Genomic DNA, 19033 nt, shown 5'->3' with positions numbered 1-19033 from the left:
GAGCCAGGTGCTTTTCCTGGTCTCCCATGGGGTGCAGGGCCCAAGCACCTGGGCCATCCTCCACTGCACTCCCTGGCCACAGCAGAGAGCTGGCCTGGAAGAGGGGCAACCAGGACAGAATCCGGCGCCCCGACTGGGACTAGAACCTGGTGTGCCGGCGCCGCTAGGCGGAGGATTAGCCTAGTGAGCCGCGGCATTTATCCATATCCAGCTGCAGAACAAAGAATCACAAAAAATAGTAACATACGTAAGCAAGTTATTGGGGCATCCGGCAGCAAAGATAATTTTAACAGGGTGTTCTTGATTATCATCCTCCTTCAGGATGGGAGTATGTGACTTTCTTATCCTAGGAATTCCACAAGCCAAGATTGGCCCTGATTTGTCCAAAGGCTGCCTACATCTTCCCCTTTTTTATTTTATTGAGAATGCCTCTGTCTTAGGTTGCCCTCAGTCATCTCTGCCCTTACCCGTCGTTGGTAACTCTGGCAGCTTGGCCTAGAGCTCTTAGATTGGTACAGGATGCTGAGTGTCTTACCCATCTCTGAGGACCATTCCCACATCTCTGTCAAATGATGACTAGGTAAAGAAATTATGGGGGCAGGCACCATGGCAAAGTGGGATAAGTCTCAGTCTACTGCACCAGCACCCCATAGTGGCGCCGGTTTTAAGCCTGAATGTTCCCTGATGATGGCCTAGGAAATCAGTGGAAGATGGCCCAAGTCCTTGCACCCGTGTGGGAGACCCAGAAGAAGCTCCTGGCCCCTGGCTTCGGAACAGCCCAGTTCTTTTGTTTTGTTTTGTTTTGTTTTCTTTTGTTTTGGCAGGCAGAGTTAGGCAGTGAGAGAGAGAGACAGACAGAGAAAGGTCTTCCTTCCATTGGTTCACCCCAAAATGGCCGCTATGGCTGGTGCACTGTGCTGATCCGAAGCCAGGAGCCAGGTGCTTCTTCCTGGCCTCCCACATGGGTGCAGGGCCCAAGCACTTGGGCCATCCTCCACTGCATTCCTGGGCCACAGCAGAGAGCTGGACTGGAAGAGGAGCCACAGGGACACAACCAGCACTCCAACCAAGACTAGAACCTGGAGTGCCATTGCCAAAAGATAGAGGATTAGCACGGTGAGCCGGAGGGCCGGCCACAACAGCCCAGTTCTAGCCATTGCAGCCATTTAGGGAGTAACCAGATGGAAGACCTCTCATTCTCAGATAGAAGACCTCTCATTCTCTGTCTCTCCCTCTCTCTTACTCTGCCTCTAAAATAAATAACTCTTGAAAAGAAGTAATTGTGGTATACACACAATATGGGATACTATTTAGCAGGAAAAATGCAGTGCTGTCTCTTGCAACAAAATGGATGCAACTGGAAACCATTATACTTAGTGAAATAACCTAGTCTCAAAAAGAAAAATACCATATGTTGTCCCTGATCTGTGGTAACTAACAGAGTACTTAACACGTGTGTAGGAGTGAAATGGGCATTTTGAGATATGGTGCTTTTTTACAAGCCTTGTCTCACTTTGAGGAACAATTTATTTTCTTCAGACTATTTGTTGAACTTTTACTTAGTGTATAGTTAATATTATGAGTATAAAGTTAACTGAAAAATAGATTTCTGTAAGAATTAACAGTGCAAATTGGAGAGGGATGAGGAAGACGTATGGAAGCATGGGATATAGGAAATATTGGATGCGAAGAATCAATATGTTCCTGAATATGTATATAGCAAGTACATGAACTTTGTTTACTTTACATAACATTTTTAAAAAATAGATAATCTGCTAACAAGACTGACAAAGAAAAAAAGAGGAAAAACCCTCAAAACTTCAAGTAAATAAGATTAGATGAAAAAGTGGACATTATAACCAACACTACTGAAATACAAGGCTTCAAAAGGCATTTCCATTCAATACTATATGCTAATAAACTGGAAAACCTTGGAGAAGTGGAGAAGTTTGTAAATACAAATAACTTACCAAATTAAATCCAGAAGATAAACACAATCTGACAGACTCATAAAAAGTAATGGGATTGTAGCAGTAATCAAAATTCTTCCATCAATGAAAAGCCCAAGACTTGGTGGTTTTACTATCAAATTCCACAAAACATTTAAAGACAAACTCCAACACTTTTCAAAGTATTTGAAAACACTGAACAGGATGAAACGCTGCCAAACTCCTTTTAGGAGGCCAACATCACTTAGACACTAAAAACAAAGACACAAAAGGGAAAGAAGACTACAAGCCTATATCCTTGAAGGACATAGATGCAAAGATTCTCAACAAAGTGCTAGCCAAAAAATTCAAAACATCAAAAAGCTCATACATAACTATCAACTGGAATTTATCCAGAAAAAGCCACGGTGGTTCCACATTTGCAAACCAATCAACATCATAAATTAATCAATATAATGGAAGAATAAAAACCATACTCTCATTAGATGCAGAGAAAGCACTGGGTATGATTCATTACCTTTTGATGGTAGATATAGAAGGAATATGCCTCGGGGCCAGCGCCGTGGCTCACCTGATTAATCCGCCCCCTCCGGCGCCAACATCCCATATGGGTGTTGGGTTCTAGTCCCAGTTGCTCCTCTTCCAGACCAGCTCTCTGCTGTGGCCTGGGAGGGTGGTGGGGGATGGCCCAGGTGCTTGGGCCCCTACAACCACAAGGTAAACCTGGGGGAGGCTCCTAGCTCCTGGCTTTGGCTTGCACAGTTCAGGCCATGTCGGCCATTCGGGGAATGAACCGATGGAAGGAAGACCTTTCTCTCTCTCTCTTCCTCTCTCTCTCTCTCTCTCTCTCTCTCTCTCTGTAACTCTGCCTGTCAAATGAATAAAGAAAAGAAGGATTACTCCTGAAAATCATAAAGGTTATATTTGACAAACCAACAGCCAATTTTATGCTGAATGAGGAAAAGATGAAAGCATTTCATCAAAATCTGTAAAAACACATGGGTGTCCACTTTCACCACTCTGACTGAATATAGTATTGTAAATTTTGACAAGAGCAATTGGAGAGCAGAACAAAATAACACGCACTAAAATTAGAAAAGAACAAGTCAAATAATCAATGTTTGCAGAAAACATGATGTTAGGCCGGCGCCGTGGCTCACTAGGCTAATCCTCCGCCTAGCGGCGCCGGCACACCGGGTTCTAGTCCCAGTCGGGGTGCCGGATTCTGTCCCGGTTGCCCCTCTTCCAGGCCAGCTCTCTGCTGTGGCCAGGGAGTGCAGTGGAGGATGGCCCAGGTGCTTGGGCCCTGCACCCCATGGGAGACCAGGAAAAGCACCTGGCTCCTGGCTCCTGCCATCGGATCAGCACGGTGTGCCGGTCGCAGCGCGCTGGCCATGGCGGCCATTGGAGGGTGAACCAACGGCAAAGGAAGACCTTTCTCTCTGTCTCTCTCTCTCACTGTCCACTCTGCCTGTCAAAAAAAACAAAAACAAAAACAAAAACAACAACAACAAAAAAAACCATGATGTTGTTCCTGGAAGAACACAAACATTCCACCAAAATGCTGCTTCAACTGATAATCCAATTCAGTAAAGGTTACATACAAATAAATAGACAAAAATAGCTGCCTTTTTACATATTAATGATGGCCTCACTGACAAAGAGAGCAACAAAAATCCAATTCACAATAACCACAAAAATTAGCATATTTAGGAATAAATTTAATCAAATGAATGAAAGATCTTTATAATGAAAATTATAAAACACTGACCAAAGAATCATCAAGGACACAAAACTGGAAAGGTATTCCTTTTTTTGTGGATTGGAAGAATCTAAATCATTAAAATGTCTATCTCATAAAGAAATCTACAGAATACCAATGACATTCTTTACAGAATTAGAAAAAAAAACCTGAAATTCATACAGAACCACAGAAGATCCAGAATTGCTAAGGTGATCCTGAGTAAATAAAAATCAAGCTGGAGACATCACAATGCCTGACTTCACAGCATACTAAAAAGCTACACTAATTAAAACATCATGTGACTGGCAATAAAAAAAATGAGACATAGACCCATGGAGCGAAACAGAGAATCCCAAAGTTAATGTAAATACATATGGCCACCTGATTTTTGACAAAAGGGTTCAGACCATTCATTGGTATAAGGATAATCTCTTCAACAAATGGTGCTGGCAAAGCTCGATATATTTGTGTAGAAGAATGGAATTAGATCCATATCTCTCATCATTTATAAAAATCAACTGAGATGGGGCAGCCGTGCACTTCTCAGAAGACTGTTCTTACAAGTATGGTCAAAAACAGTGAGGCCAGATACCAGTGCTGTGGTGTAGTGGGTAGGGCCACCAGTGGCGCAGGCATCCATTGATCAGACCAATTCCTGCCCTGGCTGCTCCACTTCTGATCCAGCACCCTTTTAGAGGCCTGGGGAACAGCTGTTGAGGATGGGTCGATTGTTTGGGCCTCTGTCACCCTTGTGGGGAGACAACATGGGGCCCCCGGCTCCTGGCTTCTTATAACCAGTGGATGAAAGATCTCTGTCTCTTAATACTATAATGAGTACTCAAACAGTATATTTCACTTTGTGTTTCTATGGGGGTGCAAACTGTTGAAATCTTTACTTAATATATACTAAACTGATCCTCTGTAAAAAAAAAAAAAAAAAGAAGAAGAAATTATCAATTCCCAACTTGACTCTCACTGGGATTAAACATGACAATAGGTCTGATCTGATTTCATCATCATTTAAAAAATCATCTATTATTTTTCACTTTATGTTTGTGTGGGAGCAAACTGTTGAAATCTTTACTTAATGTATGCTAAACTGATCTTCTGTATATAAAGAGAATCGAAAATGAATCCTCATGTGAATGGAAGGGAAGAGGGAGTGGGAAAGGGGAGGGATGCGGGTGGGAGAGACGATATGGGGGGGGGAAGCCATTGTAATCCATAAGCCGTACTTTGGAAATTTATATTCATTAAATAAAAGTTAAAAAAAAAATCTCTGTCTCTCCCTCCCACTCTGTAACTCTGACTTTGAAATAAACGAACAAATCCCCCAAACAAACCAAAAACTCTGTAGTGGTTTCTCATTAAGGGCAGTCCACCTGAGGCAGACAAACCATTCAATCAGATCTGTGTGAGACTCCCCATTCCTCAGTGTGTGAGACTCCTCATTCCCCAGTCTGCAATGAACATTTTCTCTTGGACTGCTGCTGAGCTGCCTTAGGTTTGCCAGGGCAAGGCAGGCAGACTATTTCCTTGGGAAGTCTGCAGTATTGTTATCTTGTTATCTTTCCTCCTACCTTGGTCATTTTCTTGAGGGAATTCACATCTAATTTTTTGCATGGAGAGCGGAAGTCTGACATTCAAATTCTTAAAATCTCAAATATATTATTTTGGCTGCAGCGTATTTTACCCACTAGTGTTGTAGACAATGAAACTGAATGGGTGGTTACATGGATGTATGAAATATATTTGCTTGAAAGAGACTGAAATCTAACGTTTCTGCTATAAATTGAATCTGGTCTTAATGCCTGTCTATTTCAGGTATTTCTATTTAGGAAACATGATCTACTAATAAAATTTAAGAAACAAAATATTTGGAAGTTCAACTAGTAAAACAAAATAAGAGGAATGTAAATTGGAAAGTTCTCTTGGCAGAAGTCATGTACTCTGATAACTATGTGTCTCCCTCTAAAATACATTAAATGCATGAAGTAGAGATTTTGAACATGCAATGAATTTTTGTAAAACTCCTTTATTCTTTACCAAAGTCACATTGCCTTTAGCAATGATAAAGTAACATCACAAGGGATTTTGTTATGGATGCATTTCCTACATGGTTGATGAAAATTATGTACAGCAATAAAACCAATTTTTATGAAATAGCAAAGTAGAATGATCTTGTATATATTTATTTGATGGATTCATCAAGCCACTTTCCTCTAAAAAATGTGCTGATGAGCATTAATTGATCAAGGGAAAGAATCTATTTATTTAATAAACAGAACAAAGATAGGTCAGAGACCAAAATTTAAGAACTGAGACTATGAAGCTTTTGGAAGCAACTGCAGAAGAAATGCTCCAAGACACTGGAGAGGGGATGACTTCTTAGACAAGACCCTCAAAGCACAGGCAACAAAATCAACACTAAACAAATGGCATTATATGCAAGTCAAAAGCTTCTGCACAGCAAAGGAAATCATCAACAGAATGAGGAAAAATATTTGTAAGCTAACTATCTGATAAAGAATTAATCATCAGAGTACATCAGCAACTTAAAAAAGAGAACAAGAACAACAAAAAACCAACAACCAGTTAAAAATGGCCAAAGGAACTCAACAAACGGTTCTCTAAGGAAATACAAATGTCTAACAAATCTTGGAAAAAATGCTCTACACTGCTAGCCAACAGGGAAATACAAATCAAAACTGCAATGATAAATAACCGCCTTTTCTTAATTGTTAAAATCCATGATATAGAATAACAAATGATGAGAGGATATGAAAAAAGGGGAACTCTGGTACACCATCTGTGGGAATGTAATTCGTTCAAAGACCGTGGAAAATAGTACGGAGATTTCTTAAGAAACCAGAAGGAATTTGTCATATGATCCTGAAATCCCACTGGGTTTATACATATAAGGTATTAGCATCATGTATCAAAGAGATACCTCCACCACCATGTTTTTTGCAGCACTGTTCACAACAGACACAGCAAGATAATGCATAAGAAAAATATGGTATATATCTATAATGGAATTTTTATTCAGGTATAAAACATAGCAACACTTGGTCGGTGCCAAGGCTCACTTGGCTAATCCTCCGCCTGTGGCGCCGGCACCCCATGTTCTAGTCCCAGTTGGGGCACCGGGTACTAGTGCCGGTTTCTTCTCTTCCATTCCAGCTCTCTGCTGAGGCCCAGGAGGGCAGCGGAGGATGGCCTAAGTGCTTGGGTCCCTGCACCCGCATGGAAGACAGGGAGGAAGCACGCAGGTTCCTGGCTTCAGATCGGCACAGCGCCGGCCGTAGCGGCCGTTAAGGGAGTGAACCAATGGAAGGAAGACCTTTCTCTCTCTCGCTCTCACTGTCTATAACTCTTTCTCTGTCTCTCTCTCTGTCTGACTCTGCCTTTCGAAAAAAAAAAAATAACACACTGGATGCAACTGAGGACATCAGTTAGTGAAATCAGCCAGAGAAATACAAATATCACATGTCTTCTCTTATATGTGGAAGCTAACATTTTTAAAATCAAAACACAAAATCATAAAGAATGCTTTTGTATATCACTATTGCTCAAAACTTTGTTTTATAACCTTGTCAAACCTATGGTTAAGACAATTATACTACTCTTGTGGAACTGTGGTCTTCCTACCTTTCCTTGTTGAATACTATGGTTAGTGGTGAATTAAGACTGTGAATAATAAAGTGGATTAAAACTATACCTCATAAAAAATAATGAAAAGAAGAGAGACAAGGGAGGGAGAGGATGGGGGAGAGAAAAATGTGGCTGTCTTCCTGGAACAGCACCTATGAAATTCATGAGAATTTATTTCAAAAATAATTTAAAAATAAAGAACATTACACTAGTATAGTTTTAATGATCTGTGATTACTTTAAAATTTATGCTATATGGGTAAATGGTCATTTTCCATTGAGCTGTTCATACCTGTTGCTTATTTCCCACTAAACTAGGGTTTCTGTTTCTTTTACCCTTTTTTTAAAAAAAAAAGATTTACTTTATTTACTGTATTTACTTGAATGGAATAGTTACATACAGAGAGGGAGAGACAGAGGAAAAGAGATCTTCCATCTGCTCACTTCACTCCACAAATGGCCACAACAGCCAGGGTTCAGCCAGGGTTCAGCCAGGATGAAGCCAGGAGCCCCTTCCCCCTTCCCCCTTCCCCCTTCCCCCTTCCCCCTTCCCCCTTCCCCCTTCCCCCTTCCCCCTTCCCCCTCTCTCTCTCCCAAGCACTTGAGCTATCCTCTGCTACTATCCCACGTGCATTAGCAGGGAGATGGATCAGAGGTAGAACAGCCAGGATTCAAACCACAGCTTGTACGTGATACCACAGTGCCAGCCCCATGTTTTACTTTTTAAACTTCTTACTTGATGAAGCATTTACCAAAGTCATGTCATCAACGATGTTTTTCATAAGGTTTATGTGTTCATTTGCCAGGCAGAGTGACAGAGCCACAAAGAGAGAGCCTCTACCTCATGACTGACTTACTCCACAAATGCCCCCAAAAGCCAGGACTGGGCCAGGCAGAAGCCAGGAGCCAGGAACTACATCTCAGTCTCCAATGTCGGTGGCAGGAACTATGCACTTGGGCCATTGTTTGTTGCCTCCCGAGGAATTACCAGGAAACTGAATTGGAAATGGAGGAGCTGGGACTCACAACAGGCAGGTTGATGTAGGATGCTGACAACCCAAATGCCAGTTTAACCTGCTGTGCCTCAATGCCCACCCATTTCTAAACTTTTCAGATTATTACTCCATCTTAGTCCATTTTGGATGCTGTAAGAAAACACATTACACTGGGAAGTTTATAAACAACAGGGATTTATTACTCACTCTTTCGGAGGCTGGTAAGTCCAAGGTCACAGTGTTAGGGGACTCCGTGTCTGGTGAAGCTTCGGTGGCTAATGTCCGTGCACCGTCATATGGCAGAATTGCAAAGGTATAAACAAGCTGCTCCATCAATCCATTCTTCAAATGGTGCTGTGGCATAGTGGGTAAGGCCACCTTCAGGCCTGGCATCCCACAATGGCACGGGTTTGAGTACCAGCTGCTCCACTTCTGATCCAACTCTCTGCTCTGGCCTAGGAAACCAGTCAAAGTTGACCCAAGTCCTTGGGCCCCTGCACCCACCTGGGAGACCTGGAATAAACTCCTGGCTCCTGGCTTCAGACTGATTCAGCTCTGGCCATTGTGGCCATTTGGGGAGTAAACCAGCAGAAGGAACACTTTCTCTCTGTTTCTCCCTCTCTCTCTCTGTAACTCTGCCTCTCAAATAAGGAAATAAAACCTTTTTTAAAAAATAAGGGCAGTGACAGCATTCTCAGATTTGCCCTCATGATCTAGTCAGCTCCCAGCATCTCTGCTCCTAAAAAACAACACACAGAGTATTACATTTCAACACATGCTCAAAAATTGGCTTTTTGAGAAGGTAAACAAAACAGATAATTCTCGGAGGGGGTTCCATACAGAGGAATAGGGAAAAGGAGGACTGCTATAAGCTAGGATAAAATAGGAAAAAAGGCAGAGAAAGTGCATTCCCAGGGGAGAGTGCAGATTCTGTAAGAGGAGGAGAGATGCTGTGGATCTGTGTGGAAGCTGCAACAAGCACTGATACAACACAAGACCCAGCAGCTGAGAGCTGGAGAAAGTGCCAGCTCTGAAGAACAAGGTGAGATCAGGCTGCAGTGGCCCATGCCAATGCTGAAATAGCTGCAGAGACAGCCTAGCAGACTGTCTTGTATGTGTCATGGACCCTGTGAGTAACAGGATATCCTCTACCCCAGCAGAAGAGAGAGACAATTCTCCCCATCCCCTCACAACAGACCCTGACTAGCAGCTCAGAGAGGGCAGGCACCATGTTGGATGTAAGTAGCTAGTAGCTGCAGCAGCTCTTGTGCAGGCTCCCAGCAACAGTCAGGGAAAAGGTGCCATCTTGTCTCAAGTAGCAACAGCCCAGGGGCACACACCCAGCAACAGGCAGGGAGAAGGAGCCATTCTGACATCATCACTAGCTCCAGAGACTCTTCTAAGTGTCCATAAACTGGTGGGGAGAAGGTATGATTGTGAAACAAGCAATGCTGTGGCCAGTAGCTCTTGTGGACATGTATGACCAGGGATTTCACCACAGGGAAAAATCTGTCTTCCCCACTGACTTTCAGTCTGGGTGGAAAGACTGACAGGGGGCTGCAAATGCACCTATGACTATCACGAGCCCTTAGCCTCTCAACATAATGCAGGCTCTGGAGCTCAAACTGCCTAAGTGGAGCACCCCTAGGCAACTGGTTCTCAGCTTCTCCGTGGACAGAACAGGTTAGTGGGGTGGTGTGGATCTTCTGCACCCTGTGTCTATGGGAGCCCTGGTACTGAGACTGTGGGAACCCATGCATGCAGGAGAGGGTGCAAGGTGTAGCTGCATTTCTGGGAGATTACTGTGTGTAGCTCCACAAGCTCAGCACCCTGGCTGCCTGGGGTGGGTCACTGCAGCAGGATCTGTGCTCACACTGAAGACTGCACAGATCCTTTGTGCCATTCATGCAGAACCACAGAACCACAGATCAGAATAGTACCCACTGAGGGCTAACACCTGGGTTATTCTCACCTTGGAAAAGAGGAGTGAGGGTGTGATTATGCCAACAGCAGTGACCATATCCTCTTTTCTATTAACAAGAGGACAAGAGGAGATCTAACATGCCCAATATGGGTGTTACCCTGGACACTGGTCCCACACTGGAGCAGTGACCAGAGCTGCCTAGTCACAAGCAGCACACACCTCCGGGTATTCATTGAAACAGCAGACACTCCACTAATTCACAGAGACACAGTCCAATGATAAAAGCCATCAGAGGGAAAAAATTAAGTATCTCCACAAATGCATAAATATAAAATGCAGAAATTCAAGAAACAAGAATAAAGAAAATAACATGATGCCCCTGAAAAAAAAAAAAAACACAACACTGCAATATTGGAAGGTGAAGAAATTCATAAAATTCAGGGAATATATTTCAAAAAATTAACTGTAGGCTTACTCAGAAGTAATCAGAAGCAAAACCACAAATTAAATAAATCCGTAACTGATATGCATGAAAATTTTCCCATGAAATTGAGATTTGAAATAAAAATCAAAATTAAATATTAGAAATGAAGAGTACAATAGATCAAATTTAAAAAATGCGATGGAAAGCCTTAACAACAGACTCCATAAGACAAATCTCTGTAAAATTAAGAGTCAAACACAAAGAAGAAGAAATTAGAAAAATGTAAAATAGGGTTGGAGATTTATGGGATACTATCAAATGACCAATATATAGAGTCTTAGGGGTTACTGAAGGCATGGAGAGGGAGAATGGATTAGAAGGCCTTTTAGTGAAATAATTACAGAAAACTTCCCGAATTTGAAGAAAGTGATGTCCAAGTACAGGAAACACACAGCACTCTTTTTTTTTTTTTTTTTGGGTCAGGCAGAGTGGACAGTGAGAGAGAGAAAGACAGAGAGAAAGGTCTTCCTTCTTCCATTGGTTCACCCAATAATGGCCACTGCAGCCAGTGTGCTGCAGATGAGGCACCATGCTGATCTGAATCCAGGAGCCAGGTGTTTCCTCCTGCTCTCCCATGTGGGTGCAGGGCCCAAGCACTTGGGCCATCCTCCACTGCACTTCTGGGCCACAGCAGAGAGCTGGACTGGAAGAAGAGCAAATGGCACAGAATCCGGAGCACTGACCAGGACTAGAACACAGGGTGCCGGTGCCACAATGGGAGGATTAGCCTACTGAGCCATGGCGCCAGCCATACAGCACTCCTAATACACATGACCAGAAAAGACCTTCTCCACAACATATTGTAGTCAAATGCTCCACAGTAAAACATAAAGATTCTAAAATGTGCAAAAGAAAATTATCAGATTACTATTAGAGTGTCTCCAATTAGACTCACAGCTGACTTCTCATCAGGAATTACTACAAAGAGCTATAGCCCAACACATCAGGAAACCTAGAAGTAAAACATTCCTGGACACACACAACCCACCAAAATTGACCCAGGAACACACAAAAAAGCAAACATACCAATAAACAAAAAAGAAATTGAATCAGTAATGAAGATACTCCCAACAAAGAAAAACCTAGGATTGGACAGTTCCACTGCTGAATTCTATTAGAAATTCAAAGAAGAACTAAAACCAATTCTTCTCAAGCTATTCAAAACAACTGAAAGAGAGGGAAGCCTTCCAAACTCCTTCCGTGAAGACAGCATCACCTTAATTCCAATCAGAAAAGGATACAAGAGACAAATTACACACAAATGTCCCTGATAAGCACACAAAAAAACCATCATCAAAATACTAGCCAATTGAATACAATAACATGTAAGAAATGATCATTCATCTGGACAAAGGGGGTATTATCCCTGGTACACAGCGATTATCAACATTCACAAATCAATGTGATACACCACATTAACAAACTGAAGAACAAAAACCATATGATTATCTCATCATTAGCACGGAAAGCATTTGATAAAATACAACACCCTTTCATGATGAAAACCTGAAGCAAATCAGGTATAGAACGAGCTTTCCTCAACACAAGCAAGACAATTTATAACAAACCAATGGCCAGCATCTTACTGAATGGGAAAAGTCGTAACCATTCCCACTAAGATCTGGAACCAGAAAACGGTTGCTTCCCTCTCACATCACTGCTATTCAATACAGTCCTGTATGTTTGAGCAAGCGTCATTATGCAATAAAAGAAATCAAAGGGATAGAAATCAGGAAGAAGGAAGTCAAACTATCCCTATTTGCAGATGCCATGATTATGTATATAGAGGATCCAAAGACTCCACTCAGAGACTATTAGAACCCATAGGTGGTCCCAATATGGCAGAGCAGGGAGGAGTTTACTGCTGTAGCCCAGGAGATTATAGTTTAAAAAATGTGGAGAGGGTAATCTCAGGGAAGAGTTAGGGAGAAAACGGCAGAGAGACAGGGTGGACCTACGTGACAGGCATGGACGCCCATGGCTCAGGACTCCAGCCTACTCAGCCAAGAGCCTATGGACAAGCACTGGAAAGTGAAGTGAGACCAGAACACAGCAGACCAGCCAATTGTGAAAAAGCTGCAGGAAGAGTCTAGAGGGAACCAAGCTTGGAGCCACATGGGAGATACTGTACTAGCCAAACTACAGGAAAAAAAGAAAAAGAATGGGATGGACACGTTTCTCTCTCCCCAATAACTTTACAACAGCGTCCTGTAACATGTCAGTAGAGGGGTGTGATTTTGGATATACATCACAGGTGTGCCAGCTCATGTCTTTACCCATCAATCAGCCAAGTGGAGACTCTTGATTCTGCTGGGGAGAACTAACAGGGGGCCGACAGCTTGTGACTGTGTGAGGCTTCTGTACTTGGACAGGGAAAAAAACTGAGGGTGTGTGGGAGGACTCACAGTGTGGCTAGGACTTTGAGCAGTTACAATGGGAGACTCCATATGCTCAGGGTTTCCTGGTTACCTGTTAGAGATACTGTTAGGGAAACTGATCTTACACTGAGGAATGCACAGATCCTTTGTGTGACCCTTGGGACAGAGCGAATAAATGTAACACAAACTTGCGCATGCCCTTATCCCTGGAGAACTGAACAGAGCTCTTTGGCCAAACCCACTATAAGCCTCTAGATTTTCACTGAAAAGTAGACTTTCCACTATCTTCACAGTCATAGTCCAAAGATAAAAGTTGCCACACACCCCCCCCCAAAAAAAAAACAAAAAACAGAAAGTGGAAACCAACAAGTATCTCCACAAATGCCAAACAATATATGCACCAATTCTAGAAACAAGAATAGGAAGACAACATAATGTCACCAAAAGAATGTGACACTTTGGGGCCAGCACTGTGATACAGTGGGTAAAGCTGCATTTGCAGTACCAACATCCCATATGGGCACTGGTTCGAGTCCTGACTGTGCTGCTTCCAATCCAGCTCTCTGCTCTGGCCTGGAAAAGCAGTGCAATATGGTCAAAGTCCTTGGGCCCCTGCAGCCACATGGGAGATCCCCAGAAGAAGCTCCTGGCTCCAGACTCCTGGCTGCAGATCGGTGTAGCTCCGGCCATTGCAGACAACATGGTAGTGAGCAGCTGATAGAAGACCTCTCTCTCTCTCTGCCTCTCCTTCTCTCTTAGTAGTGCTGACTTTCAAATAAATAATAATCAAACCTTAAAACAAAGAACATGACACTTCAATACTAGATTGTGAAGATGATGAGATAGAAGGATTGAAAGAAATGGAATTCAAAAAATTGATCATAACATTACAAAGAAGCAGTCTGGCACCGTGGCTCACTTGGCTAATCCTCCACCTGCAGCGCCGGCACCCTGGGTTCTAGTCCCAGTTGGGGTGCCGGGTACTAGTCCCGGTTGCTCCTCTTCCAGTCCAGCTCTCTACTGTGGCCCGAGAGGGCAGTGGAGGATGGCCCAAGTGCTTGGGAGACCGGGAGAAAAAAAACAGCTCCTGGCCCCAGTGCAGCCTTGGCTATTTCAGGTATCTCAGAATTCAATCAGTGGATGAGATTCTTTCTCTAATTCTCATCCTCTCAAATAAATGAATAAAAAATTTCAAAAATTTCAAATTTTCAAAAAATGTTGACTTTATCCCCAGCCCATACTTTGCTTTGCCTAAGTGTTGATGGCACGTATAAATATAAAGCTTTACTATTTCAGTTTACACTGGAAGAAGACACTACACAAAAGGAAAGGAGGGGCTGGCACTGTGGATAGCAGCCTAAACCTTCACCTGCAGCACAAGCACCCCATATATTCATCGGTTCAAGTCTCAACTGCTCCACTTCCAATTCAGCTCCCTGCTGATGGCCTGCATAAAGGAGTGGAGGATGGTCCAAGAGCTTGGACATCTGCATGCCCATGCAGAACCGTGGGTACATGGGTAGGGACTCCTGGCTCCCAAGTTTGGCCTGGCGCAGCTTGAGCCACTACAGCCATTTCAAGTGTGAACCAGCTGATGAAGGACCTTTCTATCTGTCTCTCCCTCTGTCTGTAACTCTGCCTCTCTAATAAACAGATCTTTAAAAAAACAGAAACAAACCAGCCATATGCTTCAGCAATCCCACCACTGGGTCTACACCCAAAAGAAATGAACATTATTCTATCAAAGAGATACCTCCACCACCATGTTGATTGCAATATGGTTCACAGCAATCACAAGGAATAAACATGGATTTATTTATAAAGATTAAACAAAGATTTCTATCATCAGATGAATGCATAAGGAAAACATGGTATAGATCTAAAATGAAATGTATTTCAGGATTTAAAAATAATGAAATTTTATCAAGTGCATCAAAATGGAGTTACTGGAGGACTTCATCTTAGAGAAATCAGCCAGAAAAAAAAATACCCACATGTATTACCTTACATGTGAAAGTTAACTTTTTGAAAAAAATCAAAACACAAAAAAAGAAATATAAATGTGAATGTGTATCACTACTGCCGCAAATATACTCCTATAAAACTTTGTTTGAAAACTGGACAAAACAATGGTTAAGAACAGAATACTGGGGCTGGAATTATGGCATAGTAGGTTAAGCATCCATTGTAGTGCCAGCATCCCATATGGGCACCAGTTCAAGTCCAGCTGCTCCACTTCCAATATACTTCCTTGCTGATGACCTGAGAAAACAGTGGAAGATGGCCCAAAGGCTTGGGTCCCTGCACCCTAGTGGGAAAGATGCAAAAAACTCTTGGTTGCTGCCTTTGGACTGGCCCACCTCCAGACATTGTGGCCATTTGTAGAATGAGCACATATGGATGGAAGACCTCTAACTCTATGTCTTCCTCTCTCTGTAACAATGCCTCTCAAGAAAACTGTTTTTTTTTTAATTTAATGTCCTAAAATAAAAGATCATACTGCTCCAGTAGAACTTTATTCTTTGTACCTTTTTCCTATGAATATTATTGTTATCCTGAATATTACATGGATTATAATCATATCATGAAAAATAGATGAAAAGAGGAAAGGAAGGAGGGGAAAGGGGAAGAGAGGAAATTCTGGGTTTATTCTTAGAACTGTACCTACACAATTCATGAAATATGTTCTCTTTTCATTCATTTTAAAAACAATTGAAGGGGTAGGGGCTGTGTGGCAGTGTGTTAAATCCCAGGCTTGAAAGGTGAGCATCCCACATGGGCACAGGTTCTAGACCCCAATGCTCCTCTTCTGATCTAGCTCTCTGTTATGGCCTGGGAAAGCAGTAGAAGATGGCCCAAGTCCTGGGGCCCTGAACCCATGTGGGAGACCCGGAAGAAGCTCCTGGTTCATAACTTTGGATTGGCTCATTTATAGCCATTGTGGCCATTTGGGGAATGAACCAGCAGAGGGAAGACCACTCTCTCTACCTCTACACCTCTTTCAGTAATTCTGTCTTTTAAGTAAGTAAAAGTAAATCTTAAAAAAATTTTGAAAAGAAAAAAGAATGTAGCATTAGTATAGTTGTAATGATCTGTGATTACTTTAAATTTAGGGTGTATGGGAAAAATGGTCATTTTTCCATTCAACTGATTATACTTGTTGCTTATATTCCCTATAAACTAGGGTTTCTGTTCTTCCCTTAATTTTATGAGATTTACTTTGTTTATTACAAAGACACTGTTACATACAGAGAGAGAGAAAGAGGGAGAGATCTTCCATCTGCTGGTTCACTTCTCAAATGGCCAAGACAGCCAGGACTGCACCACGATGATGACAGGAGCCAGGAGCTTTTTCCAGGTGTCCCACATGGCTCTTAAGTCACAAGCACTTGGGCTGTCCTCTGATGCTTTGGTGCTTTAGCATGGAGCTGGATCAGAAATGCAGTAGAGACCAGTGCTTTGGCATAATGAGTAAGGCCACCTCCTGCAGTGCCGTCATCCCATATGGGTGCCAGTTCAAGTCCAAGCTTTTCAACTTCTGATCCATCTCTCTGCTATAGCCTGGGAAAACAGTAGAAGATGGCCCAAGTCCTTGGGCCCCTACAACTGTGTAGGAAGACCCTGAGCAAGCTCCTGGCCCCTGACTTTGGATCAGTGCACCTCTGGTAGCTGTGGCCTTCCAGGGAGTGACCCAGAGGATGGAAGACCTCTTACTCGCTCTCTCTACCTCTGCCTCTCTGTAACACTGTCTTTGAAATAAATAAATAGATCTTGAAAAAAAAGAAGTGGAGTAAATGAGATTTGAACCAGCACCTGTATGGGATGCCAAATATTGCCTCAACCCTACTTTTTGGTTACTGAACTTCTTATTTGGTAAAGCACTTAGCCTTTTACTAAAATGCAAATATAAAAACCATCCAAAAAATGGATGAAAGAAAGGAAGTAAGGAAGGGAGGAACAAAGGGAGAAAGAAAGGAAGAGGTACACTGGGAAAGACAGTGTTGAAAGGAGAGCAGAAAAGGGAATGTCAGCCGGCCTCGTGGTTCAACAGGCTAATCCTCCGCCTAGGGGAACCCGCACACTGGGTTCTAGTCCTGGTCGGGGTGCTGGATTCTGTCCCAGTTGCCCCTCTTCCAGGCCAGCTCTCTGCTATGGCCCAGGAGTGCAGTGGAGGATGGCCCAAGTGCTTGGACCTTGCAACCCATGGGAGACCAGGAGAAGCACCTGGCTCCTACCTTCGGATCAGTGCAATGTGCCAGCCACAATGCACTGGATGTGGCGGCCACTAGAGGGTGAACCAGGCAAAGGAAGACCTTTCTCTCTGTCTCTGTCTCTGTCTCTCTCTCTCTCACTGTCCACTCTGTCAAAAAAAAAAAAAAAAAAAAAGAATGTCGTTTATTCTTAGAATTGTTCTATAAAATATACCCAAGAATTATTTTAGCCTAAAAAACAAATACCGGCCAGCGCCGCGGCTCACTAGGCTAATCCTCCGCCTAGCGGGGCCGGCACACCGGGTTCTAGTTCTGGTTGGGGCGCCGGATTCTGTCCCGGTTGCCCCTCTTCCAGGCCAGCTCTCTGCTGTGGCCAGGGAGTGCAGTGGAGGATGGCCCAGGTGCTTGGGCCCTGCACCCCATGGGAGACCAGGAGAAGTACCTGGCTCCTGCCATCGGATCAGCGCGGTGCACCGGCCGGTTGCACCAGCTGTGGCGGCCATTGGAGGGTGAACCAACGGCAAAAGAAAGACCTTTCTCTCTATCTCTCTCTCTCACTGTCCACTCTGCCTGTCAAAAATAAAAAAAATTAAAAACCGAATACATCCACTGGAGACAACATCAATCTTTAATAGAAATTTATATAAAATAGGTAAGCACTCACATTTCAGGAAAATTAAATATATAAAATTTGCACATTCATAAAATTCTGTACATGGAAAATCCTGACTTTCATAAAAATGTAAGCTTGCAAATCTTTCTGTAGAAATAACCTAAAAAGTAAGAGTATAAAGGCTATATAATTCAGAATAAGTGTGACCCAAAAATAACACTGCATTGTAAAGAATGACACATCCTATAAAGTAAAACATAAGGAAGAGTTTGCATTCCTAAACAATGCGACAGTGTAAAACAAAAAGACATGGTTTGACAGATCATAAAAGCAAAGGAAATATCAGAGATGGAAAAAATCAAATGAGGAATAGGAAGTACTACAAAGTATACATTGCAACATAAGGGGAAGATATTTCAAGAACTCCTACCTGGTAAAGTGCTGCAGGACTAAGTCTTCCCCAGCCCCCAAACAGCAATCAGAACAAACACTCCATGAAAGCAGAAGCTTTCACACAGAGCTGCCTAGAAGGATATGGAAAACATGCACCACGACAAAGCTGTGTGCAGTTCATCAAAATGTCTTGGAAGCAAACTCACAACCACTTCTTTTTTTTTTTTTTTTTTTTTGACAGGCAGAGTGGACAGTGAGAGAGAGAGACAGAGAGAAAGGTCTTCCTTTGCCGTTGGTTCACCCTCCAATGGCCGCCGCGGCCAGCGCGCTGCGGCCGGCGCACCGCGCTGATCCAATGGCAGGAGCCAGGAGCCAGGTGCTTTTCCTGGTCTCCCATGGGGTGCAGGGCCCAAGCACCTGGGCCATCCTCCACTGCACTCCCTGGCCACAGCAGAGAGCTGGCCTGGAAGAGGGGCAACCGGGACAGAATCCGGCGCCCCGACCGGGACTAGAACCCGGTGTGCCGGCGCCGCTATCACAACCACTTCTTTCCACAAACTTTTCAAAGTACCTCATGTTGGCCCCTGCATTACATTAAATAACTAGAACAAATGCTGGCACATAACAGAAACATCTTTGAGAGACAAAGAAATACACCTTTACCAAGAGAGAGTCCTCTGCCCAAATTC

At 43.1% G+C, this 19033-nt stretch overlaps 1 protein-coding gene across 10 annotated transcripts in view; it reads right to left on the bottom strand.

The window, feature by feature from the left end:
* Nucleotides 1-19033, bottom strand: part of LOC127486052 (uncharacterized) — a 227872-nt gene that overhangs the window by 42429 nt on the left and 166410 nt on the right. For 9 of the 10 annotated variants that reach the window (XR_011384513.1, XR_011384505.1, XR_011384507.1 and 6 more), the window contains one exon: nt 8549-8796. The exons of the other annotated variant lie outside the window; for it this stretch is intronic. The gene's annotated coding sequence lies outside the window, so the exon portion shown is untranslated. The remainder of the gene's footprint in view (nt 1-8548; nt 8797-19033) is intronic. 10 annotated transcript variants of the gene reach the window in all.

The sequence above is a fragment of the Oryctolagus cuniculus genome, chromosome 19 (assembly GCF_964237555.1).
Source record: "Oryctolagus cuniculus chromosome 19, mOryCun1.1, whole genome shotgun sequence".
Lineage (NCBI taxonomy): Eukaryota > Metazoa > Chordata > Mammalia > Lagomorpha > Leporidae > Oryctolagus > Oryctolagus cuniculus.
This window is presented reverse-complemented; position numbering and strand designations above follow the sequence as displayed.